At 46.8% G+C, this 18,034-nt stretch overlaps 1 protein-coding gene across 1 annotated transcript in view; it reads left to right on the top strand.

The window, feature by feature from the left end:
* Positions 1–18,034, top strand: part of SHISA9 (shisa family member 9) — a 315,516-nt gene that overhangs the window by 94,344 nt on the left and 203,138 nt on the right. The gene's annotated exons all lie outside the window — the stretch shown is intronic.

The following is an 18,034-nucleotide window of genomic DNA, read 5'->3' as shown; positions in this document are numbered from 1 at the left end:
GCCATCGGGCCGTGGGCAGGGAAACGCAGCAAAAAACGCATTTTCTGCCTGCCATTGTTGTCAATGGGAAGTCAGAGACAGAAACGCCCGAAGAAAGGGCATTGCGCTTCTTTTTCCCGCATGCGGTTTTTACTGCTCGCAGGAAAAATTTCATGGATTTCAATGGGAGGCACTTTCTGACGTTTTTCGCGAAAAAAACCTCAGTGTGAACTCCCCCTAACACAGGGGCGTAACTACTGCTATAGCAGCCGTAGCGGCTGCTACGGGGCCGCGGCATGAGGGGGCCCGCGTCACCTGCCGGCACGGGCCCCCACCTTGGCCGGAATCTCTGCTAGCTGCCGCTATGGCTGCTACAGCGCGATGCCACGGAACACTACGGCAGAGCAGGGAGTATCTCCCCGCTCTGCCATTAAACATAAGACATGTATCCCCTATCCACAGGATAGGGGATACGTGTGTGATCGCTGGCATTGATAGCGAGAACGGGGGACCGAAAGTCCCCTGAAGTTCTCCATCACAAACCTCGGACTTCCGGGGTCTGTGTCGGCAGCTCCGTAGAAATGAATGGAGCGCCGGTCACACTTGAGCTGCGCAGACACCGGAAGTCAGAGGTGAGTGATGGAGAACTTCGGGGGACTTTCGGTCCCCCGCTCTCCCTATCAATGCCAGCGATCACACATGTATCCCCTATCCTGTGGATAGGGGATACATGTCTTTTGTCTTTTCACACTGTAGGTCGCATTTTTTTGAGTGATTGGGGGTGTATGGCGTTCCCTACAGGGGGGGGGCTGTATAGCGTTCCCTACAGGGGGGGGCTGTAAGGCGTTCCCTACAGGGGGGGCTGTATAGCGTTCCCTACAGGGGGGGCTGTATAGCGTTCCCTACAGGGGGGTCTGTATGGCGTTCCCTAAAGGGGGGTCTGTATGGCGTTCCCTACAGGGGGGGGCTGTATGACTTTCCCTACAGACCCCCCCTGTAGGGAACGCCATACAGAACCCCTGTAGATAACGCCATACAGACCCCACTGTAGATAACGCCATAAAGTCCCCCCTGTAGATAACACCATACAGCCCCCTGTAGATAACGCCATACAGCCCCCCTGTAGATAACGCCATACAGCCCCCTCTGTAGATAGCGCCATACAGTCCCCCCTGTAGATAGCGCCATACAGTCCCCCCTGTAGATAGCGCCATACAGTCCCCCCTGTAGATAGCGCCATACAGTCCCCCCTGTAGATAGCGCCATACAGTCCCCCCTGTAGATAGCGCCATACAGACCCCCCTGTAGATAGCGCCATACAGACCCCTCTGTAGATAGCGCCATACAGTCCCCCCTGTAGATAACGCCATACAGCCCCCTCTGTTGATAGCGCCATACAGTCCCCCCTGTAGATAACGCCATACAGCCCCCTCTGTAGATATCTTGAGATTCAGTCCTGCTTGATAGGTAACAGTGCAGTAAGCTAAGCATGATAAGATCATCTAAATTATTGCATCTCAGTTGCATGAGTGCTTTGTGTTATATTCAATGATTCAATTTAACCTAAGTCTCTAAATGTGGGCAAAGAAAATAAAAAAACTATACTCACCTCCTCCCTCGCCTCCGTTCACCCGCCGCAGCCCCCATCCTCCTGTCTCGGTCTGTGTTACAAGTGTACAAGGCTGCACTGGTGACGCGCTGCCGATGGCACGTGACCGCTGCTGCCAATAACTCCTCATTGGTGTGCTGCTGAGGACAGTAGTTCCACAGCAAATCGCTGTTGAGGGCATTGATTGGCTGCAGCGGTCATGTGCCATCGACCGCGCGTCACCACAGCAGCTTTGTAAACACAGAAAGGGATAGGGGCTGCGGAGGGGGAACGGAGGCGCCGGAGGAGGTGAGTATAGGTTTTTCATTTTCTTTGCCCACATTTAGGGACTTAGTTTAGATAAGAATTTAACCCGGAAAAAAATGTGTTACTTGTGTTCTAAACTGGTAATAAAATGTACAATATAAATCTTCCTTCATAATTTTTATTAGTAAGGTTTATTTTTATATGCATATATATGTTTAGGTAACTTTGTCGGTATTGGGGGGGGGGGCGGGGGGGCCCTGGCACATTATCTGCACAGGGGCCTTTTGCAGTCTGTGTCCGCCACTGCCATATATAGATATATGATGCATGGATAAGATATTTTTTAATAAAACAAATAAAAGTGCATCTCTTGAAGCATAGATCTGTAAACAGAATTGTTGCATTACAGTTTTTTAGGACTGGCAATGTGCTCAAATCATCAGGAAAAGAGCTATGATTCAATTATCACCGAAAAATACATTAAAAAAATGTTGCGGAAGAAGTAATAGCAAAAACATATTTCCTGTTGTGGTAATAGAGAACTTTGTTTTCTTCATGAGAAACACAATCACACATGTTCAGTAGTTCCCTCATATGGAAACATGTATATGTCACATGTCACAATGTTTACAGCGCAAATACATAAAGCATTATACAAATATAACAAGCAATGATATCTTCACAAATGCTACATTAGTAGACTTACTGCCGTTTATTGTTTTAATACTGACATTATTTCCAGGTAGATATACATGTAATTCAATTATTGTCCAAGGACAAATTGTCTTTAATTAATAAATTATTTAATATGAACTAACGCATTTATTATTAATGTATTTATAATGTATTTAGTTAAACATACTAGTGAAATATAAATTCTGATTGTTACATTTGTAGAACATGCCGGCCTTGTATAGCAACTTCTTCTCATAGAACGTGGGTTCTGCTTACTTCCTATAATCCACTTTGGGACAATTTCGATTCTCTTTACTTGTAGTCTGTTGGTGGATAATGGTTTATTTTTTAAAGTTTACAATGGATTATGTAATGACTTTGTATTGTATGACTTCTTGCATTTTATATGAGTTGACAAGTAAAAATAGCAGTGCCCTTATTCACCTTTTGCAATGACCAAAGTCCAAAGGTTAAAGGGAGTCCGCCACCAGAAATTGGCGTATCAAAGCAGCAGCACAGTAACATAGTGCAGCCTCACCTGAATCTAACGCTGTTTTCATTTTTTAGATGCGCGGCTCCGTTGCAGCGATAATAACTTTATTCTTCATTTATAAATGAGCTTTTTGGAGAATGAGGGCGTCACCGTTGCTTCAGACTCAACTACCTTCAGTCCCTGTCTCCATTTCTTCTTTGATTAACAGTGGCATGCACTGTAGAAGACGTAATCACGCCTGGCCCCGTAATATCCTGAGCGTGCCCGCGCCTCGCCTTCTGAACTGGTGCATACAGCACTTAAGATTCACCGGTTGAATCACTGTACTCGGGTGCTGGACTGCACATACGCCGATTCAGAAGCTGAGGTGCGGGCGTGCTCAGGATATTACGGGGCCAGGCGTGATCATGTCTTCTACACTGCCTGGCCCTGTCAATCATAGAAGGAAGGGAGGGAGGGACGGACTGGGGATAGAAGGTAGAGCTGTTTGGAGCAACGATGATTCCCTCGTTGCTCCAAAAAAGCTAATTTGCATATTCATTTATTTATTTATGTTACTTATATAGCGCCAACATATTCCGCAGTGCTGTACAGAGGTTGTCCTTACCTACTGTCCCCATTGGGGCTCACAATCTAAATTCATATGAAGAATAAAAATGAAAACAGTGTAATATTCAGGTGAGGCTGCACTATATTACTGCGCTGCTGCTTTGATAAGCCAATTTCTGGTGATATACTCCTTTTAAACCAATATAAGGGTTTATTATTATTTACAGGGCATATGTTTCATGAGAGAGCATTTTAACAGAGCTGTTTAGGATTCGAAAAACATGGCAAATTATTTGAAACAACAGCGCCATGTCTGTCTACAGCTTGTGTCTGGTATTGCAGCTCAATCTTTTTCACTCCAATGGAACTGAGCTGCAATACCATACACAACCCACATACAGGTGTGGCACTGTTTCTTAAAGAAAGTCGTCGTGTTTCTCTAACGCCGTACAATCGCTTTAAGTTTAGTAAAGTCAAGTAGTGCATAATGTTACCCGGTGCAAAAAGAGAAGAAAAAACAAAAGAGCTCCAGAAAAATTCAAAAAAGGAGAAAAAGGGATCTGTATGTTTATCTACAAATATTAAGACAATATTAAGACAACTGAAATGTCAGTTTGGATAAAGTATTAGATAAAATAAATGTATCAGAATTTTAAATTTAATATTTTTCTGTACAGTATAACATCAATAAAAGGCTTTAAAACTATCTTGAATATCTAATACAACACCTAAAAATGAAGCACTGAACTTAAAATTGACCCTCTGGGCAAAAACTAAAAATCTTGCTTTTGCCCAAATGGAAGGTCCTCCCCCCCCCAATTCTAGAATTCAGTGGTGTATCTACATTAGAACAGGTGTTATTGGCACATTATCAAAACGCTTGAACGATTTCCATTTGAGCGATCCTTCAGGACTAAAATTTTCACATTGGAGATTATCTCTAAAGACTGGAGAGGTGGGAACTGTCAAGAACAGAAACTCACTGCATTTATAAATTTAAATCTCTAGTGCTGAGAGGGTTAAATGCAGATTATAATATAGTTGACTTTATGAATTAGAATATATTGTATCACTTTGTCCCTGGTCTTCCTCCCCCACTAGGTTAGGACAAACTCTATATTTTCATATCTATCTGTCTATCTATCTATTATATATATATTTATTATCTTAATAATTTTTCCTTTTTTATGTCCTAAATAGCTGATAATAAATATATTTTGATGTAATTTATATTCTAACATTCAGCTAGAGTTACATTGTAAGATTCAAAAAAGGCATGTGTCCATCTAGTTCAATCTCTGATATTGCAGTGTTTCTTCAGAGGAAGGCTTATTTTACTCTATGATTCAGAAGCCACATTTTCTCATCTTGGGGAAAAAAATCCTTTCCGACTTCAAATGCGCCATTTAAAATAAATCTCTGAATCAGTGACCCATCTCCAGTATTCTAGTACTTATAACTCATGATATTATTATTTCTTTGCCGACGCTCTGATCTGGGATTCAGGCATTTTAAAGCTCCTAACGTCACTGTTCATATACCACTGATTCAGCATAGATGCTGATGTTTGTCTTTGATATTTATTCATGATCACTGACGGCTTACAAAGTCAATAAAAGTCAGCAATTATTTGTTTATGATTAAAATAAATTCACATCTTTTGAAAGAAAAAAGTATAAAAATATCTGCCTTGAAAAAGATCAGATTAGAGGACTGATTTCTGACCTCTTGCAGTCCTATATTAGAGCCACGTAGTTCAGTTTTACTGATCTCTTCTGTCCCTATCTCCTGTGAGCCTTGTCTGGATCATAGACCTGCAGCAACCCTGTAACATTGACACAGACATTGATGTCAGCCCAATAAATATATGCTGCTATATTACTTGAATGAAATTACAAAAACAAGCACTTTCACGTATAGGACACCTAAGGATGTATATATAATACAGAAACGTGTCGGGTCAAGACATTGAAAACCTCTAGACATTGCTGTCCATATATGGACAGTGACGTCAAGGGCTTCCCCAGCACTGGAGTCCTCACCCAGGGTTCTTGAGATGCTCTGGCCGGAGACTCTGGCATTGTAGCTCTTGACATCATTATCATTATTTACAGTGTGTCATGCCCATGGCCTCAGGCCATCAGGCTAACTCACCTCCTGACGCCCATAGCTATGGAACTGTGAGTGCTGGTCCCCATCTCCTTCTCAGGAGACGCCAGTGCTCACTTCCGCTTCTCCCGGCTGGGTCCCGTAGGGTGCACGCTTATGCTCGTGCCCGCTCTTAAAGGGCCAGCGCGGACACCTGAAATTAGTACTAAATTAGCCCATGAGCACCCTGAACTATAAGAAGGGCCCAGCCCCTTCCTGCAATGCCTGAGCATTGTTGTCGTTACCCTAGTCTGTCTATGCAAATGGTCTCCTAAGTGTTTTCCAGTTCCCAGAGTTTCCCGTTCCTGCTACCTGTAACCTGTATCCCGTGCTATCCTGGTCAAGTGCCGTGTTGAGCTGAAGTCGTGCTGTGCTGTATACCACGCCTGTCCTGCTACACCACGCCTGGCGCCTGCCTGCTGCCTAGTCCCAGCCGAGCCTGTCTTGCTACTGTCTGAGCTACCACAGGTACACTATACGAACTATAGACTGTGACATGTGTCCTGTTGGCCAGCTACCATAACGTCAAGGCGGTACGGTCCAGTGGGTCCACATATCCAACGTGACACAGTGACTTCAGGAGCTTTTCTGGCCACAGCTCTTCAGGTAGCTGCACAGTGGAATACGTTTCAGCCTTCCGTAGTAGGTAATCGTCGGGAGTCCTCCCAACATATACTTCCGGTGGAAGTATATAACGGGATGTGAGCAGGGTCTAAGTAGTACTCTAAACATTAGCAAAAATTATACTTGGAGCTACAGTTAAATGGATGAGAATGAAAAGTTTATAACATATAATTCCTATATATCGCAAAAAGCAAAATGTTCACGTCCAGACTAACTAGTCATATAAGCTAAGGCCTGTTCACTGTTTCCGTTTGGAACCTCATTCACAGATTTGTCATATTAGACAGGAGAAACAGCACCGTGTAGAAAAACTATTTTTCCTGTTAAAATGACAGACATCAGGCTGAAATCTTAAGGACCGCATTATAAATCTATGGGGTCTGTCAGCCGCTGGTGGTATCTGTTGTACAATGTATCCGGCACTACGTCCTGGTTTTTATTATAAACAGATACCAGGATGCAAATGTGAATAGAGCCTAACATAAATGATCTGAAACACAAGCATCTACTGTATGTATGGTAGCGAAGTCCAGTTCCTGTTAACAAAGAGTTATGGTTTGAAAATACCAATGTTTGGACATCCTCTAACCATATTCCTAAAACCAATCTGGTTTACGTGATGTTCTGAAGTTGTGAGAATCCAGATTTGTAAATTCATGCTGTGGAATCCTTAGTCGCAGTGATAGGAATTAGCGTGAAAACTCATTGGATGCACAAAATTGGACCTGATTGGGGCTGATTAAATAGCTGGTAACCATTCAAATCTGATAATTGTTAATAGCCAACTTTTAATATGTGCTTAACATACCATGTAGCAGTCTCTGTCACTGTGGGATTAAAACATCATTTATGACCATTTAAAGTGAACCGCACATTTAATTTTTTTTTTAAATTTTTTTTATAAAGGTTCTATATCAAAGAGATATAAAGGTATCTCAGGTCTTTTGGCAAAACGAGCTCAGAATGGTTACCATGAAGACAAATGTAAATTCAACTTTGATTACCATTAGAGATGAGCGAACCGGGACAACCGAACCCGGTTTCGGTCCGAACTTCAGGAAAAGTTCGGTTCGCAGCGAATCCGAACTTTACCGGGTTCGGTCGAACCCGTTTTGACCGAACCCGGCTACATTTTGGAGCCTGCCACATGTTACATCTAAAATGGAGGATTACAGAAGATCACCTGACATCAGGCTACCCCATAATGCCTTGCAAACGGCTCTCCCAGCCAATCGGGAGGCAGCATAGGGGCGGGCTCAAGCCTGCAATAAAAGTCTATGCACGGAGCTCAGCGGCCATTTTACAGACAGGAGCTGTAGGAATAGCATCTCTGTGCAGTAAGGGAAAGCTTTAGGAATCTAAAAGGCAGGAATTCAGAAATCGAAGGGGCTCATCCACTACTCACTACTCAGCCAGTGTGTGAATACGCTTTTATAAGGGGCTCATCCCCGTTGCATCCAACTTGCAATACAGGCAGCCTTTGTAGTAGTGGTAGTAGTACTATAAGGCCCAGCATTCCCTGAGTGCACTGCAGCGAGGCTGATTGAAATTCTCATTCATTGCCATTTGCCAAGCCAGTGTCCGTGTGTGAATACGCTTTTAAAAGGGGCTCATCCCTGGAATAACAATCCAACTTGCCATACAGGCAGCCTAGTAGTACTACAAGGCCCAGCATTCCCTGAGTGCACTGCAGCGAGGCTGATTGAAATTCTCATTCATTGCCATTTGCCAAGCCAGTGTCCGTGTGTCAATACGCTTTTAAAAGGGGCTCATCCCTGGAATAACAATCCAACTTGCCATACAGGCAGCCTAGAAGTACTACAACGCCCAGCATTCCCTGAGTGCACTGCAGCGAGGCTGATTGAAATTCTCATTCATTGCCATTTGCCAAGCCAGTGTCCGTGTGTGAATACGCTTTTAGAAGGGGCTCATCCCCATTGCATCCAACTTGCAATACAGGCAGCCTTTGTAGTAGTGGTAGTAGTAGTACTAGAAGGCCCAGCATTCCCTGAGTGCACTGCAGCGAGGCTGATTGAAATTCTCATTCATTGCCATTTGCCAAGCCAGTGTCCGTGTGTCAATACGCTTTTAAAAGGGGCTCATCCCTGGAATAACAATCCAACTTGCCATACAGGCAGCCTAGTAGTACTACAAGGCCCAGCATTCCCTGAGTGCACTGCAGCGAGGCTGATTGAAATTCTCATTCATTGCCATTTGCCAAGCCAGTGTCCGTGTGTCAATACGCTTTTAAAAGGGGCTCATCCCTGGAATAACAATCCAACTTGCCATACAGGCAGCCTAGAAGTACTACAACGCCCAGCATTCCCTGAGTGCACTGCAGCGAGGCTGATTGAAATTCTCATTCATTGCCATTTGCCAAGCCAGTGTCCGTGTGTGAATACGCTTTTAAAAGGGGCTCATCCCTGGAATAACAATCCAACTTGCCATACAGGCAGCCTAGAAGTACTACAACGCCCAGCATTCCCTGAGTGCACTGCAGCGAGGCTGATTGAAATTCTCATTCATTGCCATTTGCCAAGCCAGTGTCCGTGTGTCAATACGCTTTTAGAAGGGGCTCATCCCCATTGCATCCAACTTGCAATACAGGCAGCCTTTGTAGTAGTGGTAGTAGTAGTACTAGAAGGCCCAGCATTCCCTGAGTGCACTGCAGCGAGGCTGATTGAAATTCTCATTCATTGCCATTTGCCAAGCCAGTGTCCGTGTGTGAATACGCTTTTAAAAGGGGCTCTGAAATGTCTGGGAAAAAAAAGGTTGTGAAAGGACGGGGTAGAGGAAGAAACACCCATGCCGTCTCCTCTTCCAGTCCAAATGTTGGATCTGTTGGTGCCAGACCCAGTAGCAGCATTTGTGGCACAAGACATGTGCCCAGTTCCACTAGTAGCAGCTGCCATGTGCCTGCTAGTAGTAGTATCAGCAAGCCAGACTTGTCCATCTCCTCCGGTGGGCGGGTTACTTTAGACAATACGGCCATTGTGGACTGGTTGGCTGGCTCGCGGTCATCTCAGCAGGAAGACTCTGACGATCTGGCTTCAAGCCAGGTTTCGTTGGATTCCAGATCCTCTACAGTTCCTTGGCACGGTGACAGTAGTAATATAGGTATTTCTAGCGTTTCCATTCCATCATCTATGTCTTCGCTCCCCCTTCCTAGCGGGAAGCCATCTTTCCTGAGAGTCCTAAGAGACATCTCCTCGGGTGCGAAGGAAGATACTGAACAACATAGTGATGATGATGATTTGTTTTCCGCGAGTCAGCCAACGGAGTGTGTTGCGGCGGTGGTGGAGGTGGAAGCGGTGACCGAGACGCATAGCTGCGGTAGTGGGGGTGTTGGTGGTGGTAGCCGTGGTGGCAGACGCAGTAATGAGGGGGGGCATGGAGCCCGCCATGATGTCACATCACATTCACAACACAGTGACAGAAGTGGCGGGGATGATGAGGAAGGCTATGATGATGATGTTGTTTTAGACAGGACGTGGGAACCAGGTGACGAGGTGATGACGGCGTCAGAGGAGGAGGGTAGTAGTGGCGGCACTGGATGTGATAAACAGCCAAGCCGAGGTAGGGGCAGAAGTCAATCTGCAAAACGTTGCAGCGGTAGGGTCAGCTCAGGAGCCGGTGACGGCGACACAGATGCTGGTGTAGGTTCCCGAAAAAAGCCTGCCAGACAAGGGGCAAGCTCGGGTGGTTGTGGTGGTGGTGGTGGTGGTGGACGTGGTACTACCTCTTTACGGTACTCTGCCGTGTGGCAATTTTTCTGTACCTTCCCAGAGGAGGAAAACATGGCACAGTGCCGTATCTGCAAGCAGAAAGTAAGGCGTGGGCAGGGCAGCAATGTAGGAACTACTGCTCTACGTAAACACATGGAACGGCATCACAAGGCCATGTGGGACAATCAACATGCCCCACCATCATGTACATCTAATGAAGACCCCTCTTCCGCTGCTGCTGCTGCTCCGAGTCCCTGTCATCTAAGTAGTAGCCAGGCCTTATCCACCATGTCGTTGTCATCATCATCATCACTGTCATCTAGTGCTCCTCCTATGTCCCGTCAGTTATCCATTACGGAATCGTTGTCCAATAAGCAACAATATATACCCAGTCATCCACTTGTCGTGCGGCTTAATTCACACCTGGCAAAGTTGTTGGTGGTGCAGTCGCTGCCGTACCACCTGGTTGACTCCGCCGGCTTCAAGCAATTGATGGCGTGCGCTCAGCCTAGGTGGCGAATACCTAGCCGACATTACTTCTCCAAAACAGCTGTCCCTGCCTTGCACAAGCATGTGGAGGAAAAGGTGTCCAAGTCCTTGCAATTATCCGTGTGCAGCAGGGTACATGCCACCGTCGACACGTGGAGCAGCAACTATGGGCAGGGACAGTACATGTCTTTCACGGCCCACTGGGTCAATATTTTGCAGTCCGATGCACCACCGCAGCAATGCCAGGCATTACCACCTCCACGCTTGTATGTTTCTAGTTCAACTCCGGACACCAGGCGCCTACCATCCTTCTCCTCCTACTCCTCCTCCTCCTCCTTGCCTTCCTCCTTGGAGGTCTTCCCGTCCCCGACAGGACACAGCGTATCTTCCACTCCTCCTCCCTCCTCTTTTCATAGGTGCAAGGTGAAGCGCCACAACGCTGTCTTACACCTGCTGAGCCTGGGCGAGAAAAGCCACACAGGGCAGGAGCTGCTGCTGTGCATCAAGGAGGAAATCGCACGCTGGCTGTCTCCTCTGAAACTCACACTGGGCAATGTTGTCTCTGATAACGGCAAGAACGTTGTGGCTGCACTGCGTCTAGGTCACCTGACACACGCTCCTTGCATGGCACATGTGATCAATCTGGTCATAACACGCTTCTTAAAGTCATATGTTGGTTTGAAGGGTGTGCTGGCCATGTCCAGGAGGGTTTGCGTTCGCTTTAGACGTTCGTATGCATTTAAGCACGCCCTCCTGGACTTGCAGCGTCAAAACAATCTCCCAGAACACAGCCTGATTTGCGACGTTCCAACACGATGGAATTCCACCCTGCACATGTTGGACCGTCTGTACGAACAGCGGAAAGCCGTGAATGATTTCCTGATGCAGCAGACGGGCAGCGTTTGGAGCCAGTGTAATTTCGAGCTCAGGCACTGGCAGCTGGTTAGAGACGCATGTCGCGTTTTGAGGCCCTTTGAAGAGGCCACACGATTTGTGAGCCGTGACGCTAGCGGAATGAACGATGTTATGCCGCTGATATTCATTATGGAGCAAACGCTCACAGCGATGATTCAGCAAAGGATGGAGGAAGGATCACATCTGGCTATGGATGTTGAGGAGGAGGAGGAGGATGAGGAAACAGGACCTGAAGAGGAGCTGGATTTGGAGATGGAATCACAGGAAGGGATAGGGGACGAGGCAGCCGCACAACATGACAGTGATGGTGGTGATGACGAGTCTGACGACGACCTTGATGATGGACAACCATGGCAGTATGGGGCGGAAATGGAACCAACCGGGCCCTCTGAAACGCTGGCCAGGATGGCGAGCTGTATGCTTCGTTACTTGCGCGCTGACTGTCGTATTGTTAGCATGAAGCAAAGAGATGACTACTGGATAGCCACACTTTTAGACCCTCGGTATAAAGCCAGAATGGGGGAGTTTTTTGCGCCTTCCGAGAGGGAGGCAAAATTGGCTTATTATAGAGAGAAGCTATGCAGCCAGCTTGTCATGGCTTTCAAACGGCAGACACCCGCTGCAAGCATGTCTGACCGGGGGGCCACTCTCCGCTCCCCACTGTCTCATCGTTCCACCGCCTCTGGCAGAGCTACCTCTGCAATAGGCGGCAGCCGTGGCAGCAGCGGCAGCAGCAGCAGCAGCAGCAGCCAATTCAGTTTGGAAAATATGATGACAACATTTTTACATCCAATACCCCGACCTGACACACATCGTAGCACTAGTCACCAAAGGGATGTTCACCATCTCCAGGTGCAGCACCTAAACAACCAGGTTCACTCGTACTTGGACTGTGCCCTTTCTCCGTCAGAAATGCTGATCCCAGACCCCATGGACTTCTGGGTCAGCAGATTGGATCATTGGCAAGAACTGGCCCAGTTTGCCATGGGTGTACTGTCTTGTCCACCCTCCAGTGTAGCGTCAGAGAGGGTATTCAGCGCAGCAGGGGGCTTCGTCACCCCTAAGCGAACAAGATTGTCCGCCAACAGCTTGGAAAATCTCACGTTTCTGAAAATGAATCAAGCGTGGATCGGTGAGGATTTTAAAACCCCTGTACCTGATGCCACTGATTAGATCTTACATTGCTGCTGCTGCTGCCGCTGCCGCCTGCTACTGCCGCCTGCTACTATGGGATTCTGTCCTGTCCACTCTTTTTTTAATGTGCCGCTGTTGGTGCTGCAGCTGCTACTACTTCTACCACCAATCCACCCCAGTGCCGTCTGCTACAAGCAGGCCTGCCCCACCAGAGGGCTTTGTCCTGTGACTCTCCAGTCTCTTTTTTTAATGTGCTGCTACTACTGCTACTACTGCTTGCACCCTTGCTGTCTGTGTTGGCTAGTACCTCTACTACCACCAATACACCTACACTGCCATCTGCTACAAGCAGGCCTGAGGCCTGCCCCACTACAGGGCTTTGTCCTCCTGTGACTGTCCAGTCTCTTTTTTTTAATGTGCTGCTACTACTGCTACTACTGCTTGCACCCTTGCTGTCTGTGTTGGCTAGTACCTCTACTACCACCAATACACCTCCACTGCCGCCCGTCTGCTACAAGCAGGCCTGAGGCCTACCCCACCACAGGGCTTTGTCCTCCTGTGACTGTCCAGTCTCTTTTTTTTAATGTGCTGCTACTACTGCTACTACTGCTTGCACCCTTGCTGTCTGTGTTGGCTACCTCGGCTACTACCACCAATACACCTCCACTGCCGCCCGTCTGCTACAAGCAGGCCTGAGGCCTGCCCCACCACAGGGCTTTGTCCTCCTCTGACTGTCCAGTCTCTTTTTTTAATGTGCTGCTACTACTGCTACTACTGCTTGCACCCTTGCTGTCTGTGTTGGCTAGTACCTCTACTACCACCAATACACCTCCACTGCCGCCCGTCTGCTACAAGCAGGCCTGAGGCCTACCCCACCACAGGGCTTTGTCCTCCTGTGACTGTCCAGTCTCTTTTTTTTAATGTGCTGCTACTACTGCTACTACTGCTTGCACCCTTGCTGTCTGTGTTGGCTACCTCGGCTACTACCACCAATACACCTCCACTGCCGCCCGTCTGCTACAAGCAGGCCTGAGGCCTGCCCCACCACAGGGCTTTGTCCTCCTCTGACTGTCCAGTCTCTTTTTTTAATGTGCTGCTACTACTGCTACTACTGCTTGCACCCTTGCTGTCTGTGTTGGCTAGTACCTCTACTACCACCAATACACCTCCACTGCCGCCCGTCTGCTACAAGCAGGCCTGAGGCCTACCCCACCACAGGGCTTTGTCCTCCTGTGACTGTCCAGTCTCTTTTTTTTAATGTGCTGCTACTACTGCTACTACTGCTTGCACCCTTGCTGTCTGTGTTGGCTACCTCGGCTACTACCACCAATACACCTCCACTGCCGCCCGTCTGCTACAAGCAGGCCTGAGGCCTACCCCACCACAGGGCTTTGTCCTCCTGTGACTGTCCAGTCTCTTTTTTTTAATGTGCTGCTACTACTGCTACTACTGCTTGCACCCTTGCTGTCTGTGTTGGCTACCTCGGCTACTACCACCAATACACCTCCACTGCCGCCCGTCTGCTACAAGCAGGCCTGAGGCCTACCCCACCACAGGGCTTTGTCCTCCTGTGACTGTCCAGTCTCTTTTTTTTAATGTGCTGCTACTACTGCTACTACTGCTTGCACCCTTGCTGTCTGTGTTGGCTACCTCGGCTACTACCACCAATACACCTCCACTGCCGCCCGTCTGCTACAAGCAGGCCTGAGGCCTACCCCACCACAGGGCTTTGTCCTCCTGTGACTGTCCAGTCTCTTTTTTTAATGTGCTACTACTACTACTACTACTACCACCCTTGCTGTCTGTGTTGGCTACCTCTACTACCACCAATACACCTCCACTGCCGCCCGTCTGCTACAAGCAGGCCTGAGGCCTGCCCCACCACAGGGCTTTGTCCTCCTCTGACTGTCCAGTCTCTTTTTTTAATGTGCTACTACTACTACTACTACTACCACCCTTGCTGTCTGTGTTGGCTACCTCGGCTACTACCACCAATACACCTCCACTGCCGCCCGTCTGCTACAAGCAGGCCTGAGGCCTGCCCCACCACAGGGCTTTGTCCTCCTCTGACTGTCCAGTCTCTTTTTTTAATGTGCTACTACTACTACTACTACTACCACCCTTGCTGTCTGTGTTGGCTACCTCGGCTACTACCACCAATACACCTCCACTGCCGCCCGTCTGCTACAAGCAGGCCTGAGGCCTGCCCCACCACAGGGCTTTGTCCTCCTCTGACTGTCCAGTCTCTTTTTTTAATGTGCTGCTACTACTGCTACTACTGCTTGCACCCTTGCTGTCTGTGTTGGCTACCTCGACTACTACCACCAATAAACCTCCACTGCCGCCCGTCTGCTACAAGCAGGCCTGCCCCACCACAGGGCTTTGTCCTGTGACTGTCGTCCAGTGTCTTTTAATGTGCTGCTACTACTCACCCTTGCCAATAAAAAGGGTCAATTTTTGGAGGGCTTGTGAAAAGCCATTGCTTGTTGCTTTTACATCCATGTATGGAAGAACCCCGGCAGGCATCTGCCAATAAAAAGGGTCAATTTTTGGAGGGCTTGTCAAAAGCCATTGCTTGTTGCTTTTACATCCATGTATGGAAGAACCCCGGCAGGCATCTGCCAATAAAAAGGGTCAATTTTTGGAGGGCTTGTGAAAAGCCATTGCTTGTTGCTTTTACATCCATGTATGGAAGAACCCCGGCAGGCATCTGCCAATAAAAAGGGTCAATTTTTGGAGGGCTTGTCAAAAGCCATTGCTTGTTGCTTTTACATCCATGTATGGAAGAACCCCGGCAGGCATCTGCCAATAAAAAGGGTCAATTTTTGGAGGGCTTGTGAAAAGCCATTGCTTGTTGCTTTTACATCCATGTATGGAAGAACCCCGGCAGGCATCTGCCAATAAAAAGGGTCAATTTTTGGAGGGCTTGTCAAAAGCCATTGCTTGTTGCTTTAATGCTTTTACATCCATGTATGGAAGAACCCCGGCAGGCATCTGCCAATAAAAAGGGTCAATTTTTGGAGGGCTTGTGAAAAGCCATTGCTTGTTGCTTTTACATCCATGTATGGAAGAACCCCGGCAGGCATCTGCTAATAAAAAGGGTCAATTTTTGGAGGGCTTGTCAAACCCATTGCTTGTTGCTTTAATGCTTTTACATCTATGTATGGAAGAACCCCGGCAGGCATCTGCCAATAAAAAGGGTCAATTTTTGGAGGGCTTGTGAAAAGCCATTGCTTGTTGCTTTTACATCCATGTATGGAAGAACCCCGGCAGGCATCTGCTAATAAAAAGGGTCAATTTTTGGAGGGCTTGTCAAACCCATTGCTTGTTGCTTTAATGCTTTTACATCTATGTATGGAAGAACCCCGGCAGGCATCTGCCAATAAAAAGGGTCAATTTTTGGAGGGCTTGTGAAAAGCCATTGCTTGTTGCTTTTACATCCATGTATGGAAGAACCCCGGCAGGCATCTGCTAATAAAAAGGGTCAATTTTTGGAGGGCTTGTCAAACCCATTGCTTGTTGCTTTAATGCTTTTACATCTATGTATGGAAGAACCCCGGCAGGCATCTGCCAATAAAAAGGGTCAATTTTTGGAGGGCTTGTGAAAAGCCATTGCTTGTTGCTTTTACATCCATGTATGGAAGAACCCCGGCAGGCATCTGCTAATAAAAAGGGTCAATTTTTGGAGGGCTTGTCAAACCCATTGCTTGTTGCTTTAATGCTTTTACATCTATGTATGGAAGAACCCCGGCAGGCATCTGCCAATAAAAAGGGTCAATTTTTGGAGGGCTTGTGAAAAGCCATTGCTTGTTGCTTTTACATCCATGTATGGAAGAACCCCGGCAGGCATCTGCTAATAAAAAGGGTCAATTTTTGGAGGGCTTGTCAAACCCATTGCTTGTTGCTTTAATGCTTTTACATCTATGTATGGAAGAACCCCGGCAGGCATCTGCCAATAAAAAGGGTCAATTTTTGGAGGGCTTGTGAAAAGCCATTGCTTGTTGCTTTTACATCCATGTATGGAAGAACCCCGGCAGGCATCTGCTAATAAAAAGGGTCAATTTTTGGAGGGCTTGTCAAACCCATTGCTTGTTGCTTTAATGCTTTTACATCTATGTATGGAAGAACCCCGGCAGGCATCTGCCAATAAAAAGGGTCAATTTTTGGAGGGCTTGTGAAAAGCCATTGCTTGTTGCTTTTACATCCATGTATGGAAGAACCCCGGCAGGCATCTGCTAATAAAAAGGGTCAATTTTTGGAGGGCTTGTCAAAAGCCATTGCTTCTTCTTTTACCACCTTATATGTATGAACCCTGGCAGGCATCAGCCGCCTAAAATGGTAAATTTTTGTACCTTTTTTAACAATGCATTAAGCATACAACATGCACAAGTGCAGTGGTTTCTGTTAGTTATCTCCGTGTCCCATCCGTTTTCCTAGAGCCATACATGTTGGCGTAACTTTGACACCAACTTTGCATTAAAGACAGCTCAAAAGTACTTGGATACACTCATGGGTGACCTAAGAGTGTTATACAGGGCTTCTAGGGCTTTAAAACAGTGTTATACACGATTTTTAGGGGCTTTCTTGTATTACAGGTTCGGTCAGAACTAGTTCGGTCCGAATCGAACTTTTGCACGAAATTCGGCGAACTTGCCGAATCGAACTTTTCATAAGTTCGCTCATCTCTAATTACCATAGTTGGATCTAGACATTCTGTATATTACCTACCGTATTATACTGCCCTTCTGTTATTTGAATTACTTCCTTTAGGAGTGCGAGTAATATGACAGGAGTAAGAAAGTCATCTTACCCTGTGAAACCTTCATCAAAAGACAGGCTGCGGTTTTTGGCATTGTGTATTCTACCTATAGAGCTGAAGACACAGGCTGCTGTAAAATAGTACGAGCCTCATAACATGCCTCACAACATGCTCATATGCAGCTCTTTTGTTGCAGATTTTTGGTGATACTAAATATATTGCGTATTTCAACCTTTTTCAATGCAATGGAAAGGGTGAAATCCACTGCAAAATCTGCTGCAAAATCCGTATGTAACAGATGCAGATTTTGTTGCGGATATGTGGCCATGTCTACAGCTGAAATGTTCTTTCTCGTGTAAACATGGCCTTAGCGGATTTGACTTGCCCATGCATTTCCCGTTCTATTAGGGATCAATTATAGCTTTTGCAGAAATAGGTGCAAGCCTATATTGGCACTTCTCATAGGCCAATATTGGGTTGCGCCTTTTTTTCTTTGCGATCAATGCGATCTTACTCTCCTCCTAATAGCTGAACCAGACCTTTAACCGGAATCCAGTAAGAAATCCAGGCAGCTACCGTTGTATGAGCCTAGTTGTTGTGGATGCCTGGTGAGAATATATAACTATACACATGCAATTAAATACAACCATTTGTGCTTAAAGGGAGCCTGTCTGAGATTTTATACTATC

The sequence above is a fragment of the Rhinoderma darwinii genome, chromosome 6, assembly GCF_050947455.1.
Source record: "Rhinoderma darwinii isolate aRhiDar2 chromosome 6, aRhiDar2.hap1, whole genome shotgun sequence".
Taxonomy (NCBI): domain Eukaryota; kingdom Metazoa; phylum Chordata; class Amphibia; order Anura; family Rhinodermatidae; genus Rhinoderma; species Rhinoderma darwinii.
The sequence above is the reverse complement of the archived record's forward strand: the minus strand, read 5'-3'. Positions and strand labels throughout refer to the sequence as shown.